The following is a 1,861-nucleotide window of genomic DNA, read 5'->3' on the forward strand; positions in this document are numbered from 1 at the left end:
CAGACCATGGTGATAGAACAGACCAGGACAATAGAACAGACCATGGTGATAGAACAGACCAGGACAATAGAACAGACCAGGACAATAGAACAGACCATGGTGATAGAACAGACCAGGACAATAGAACAGACCAGGACAATAGAACAGACCAGGACAATAGAACAGACCAGGACAATAGAACAGACCAGGACAATAGAACAGACCAGGACAATAGAACAGACCAGGACAATAGAACAGACCATGGTGATAGAACAGACCATGGTGATAGAACAGACCATGGTGATAGAACAGACCAGGACAATAGAACAGACCAGGACAATAGAACAGACCAGGACAATAGAACAGACCATGGTGATAGAACAGACCATAGAACAGACCAGGACAATGATAGAACAGACCATGGACAATAGAACAGACCATGGTGATAGAACAGACCAGGACAATAGAACAGACCAACAATAGAACAGACCAGGACAATAGAACAGACCATGGTGATAGAACAGACCAGGACAATAGAACAGACCAGTTCAATAGAACAGACCATGGTGATAGAACAGACCAGGACAATAGAACAGACCATGGTGATAGAACAGACCAGGACAATAGAACAGACCATGGTGATAGAACAGACCAGGACAATAGAACAGACCAGGACAATAGAACAGACCAGGACAATAGAACAGACCATGGTGATAGAACAGACCAGGACAATAGAACAGACCAGGACAATAGAACAGACCAGGACAATAGAACAGACCAGGACAATAGAACAGACCATGGTGATAGAACAGACCAGGGTGATAGAACAGACCAGGACAATAGAACAGACCATGGTGATAGAACAGACCAGGACAATAGAACAGACCAGTTCAATAGAACAGACCATGGTGATAGAACAGACCAGGACAATAGAACAGACCATGGTGATAGAACAGACCATGGTGATAGAACAGACCAGGACAATAGAACAGACCAGGACAATAGAACAGACCAGGACAATAGAACAGACCAGGACAATAGAACAGACCAGGACAATAGAACAGACCATGGTGATAGAACAGACCAGGACAATAGAACAGACCATGGTGATAGAACAGACCATGGTGATAGAACAGACCAGGACAATAGAACAGACCAGGACAATAGAACAGACCATGGTGATAGAACAGACCAGGACAATAGAACAGACCATGGACAATAGAACAGACCATAGAACAGATAGAACAGACCATGACAATAGAACAGACCAGGACAATAGAACAGACCATGGTGATAGAACAGACCAGGACAATAGAACAGACCAGGACAATAGAACAGACCATGGTGATAGAACAGACCAGGACAATAGAACAGACCAGGACAATAGAACAGACCATGGTGATAGAACAGACCAGGACAATAGAACAGACCATGGACAATAGAACAGACCATGGTGATAGAACAGACCAGAACAGACCAGGACACAGAACAGACCATGGTGATAGAACAGACCATGGTGATAGAACAGACCAGACAATAGACAGACCATATAGAACAGACCAGGACAATAGAACAGACCAGAGGACAATAGAACAGACCATGGTGATAGAACAGACCAGGACAATAGAACAGACCATGGTGATAGAACAGACCAGGACAATAGAACAGACCAGGACAATAGAACAGAGGACAATAGAACAGACCAATAGAACAGACCATGGTGATAGAACAGACCAGGACAATAGAACAGACCATGGTGATAGAACAGACCAGGACAATAGAACAGACCATGGTGATAGAACAGACCAGGACAATAGAACAGACCAGGACAATAGAACAGACCATGGTGATAGAACAGACCATGGTGATAGAACAGACCAGG

This window comes from Oncorhynchus nerka, linkage group LG27 (assembly GCF_034236695.1).
Source record: "Oncorhynchus nerka isolate Pitt River linkage group LG27, Oner_Uvic_2.0, whole genome shotgun sequence".
Taxonomy (NCBI): domain Eukaryota; kingdom Metazoa; phylum Chordata; class Actinopteri; order Salmoniformes; family Salmonidae; genus Oncorhynchus; species Oncorhynchus nerka.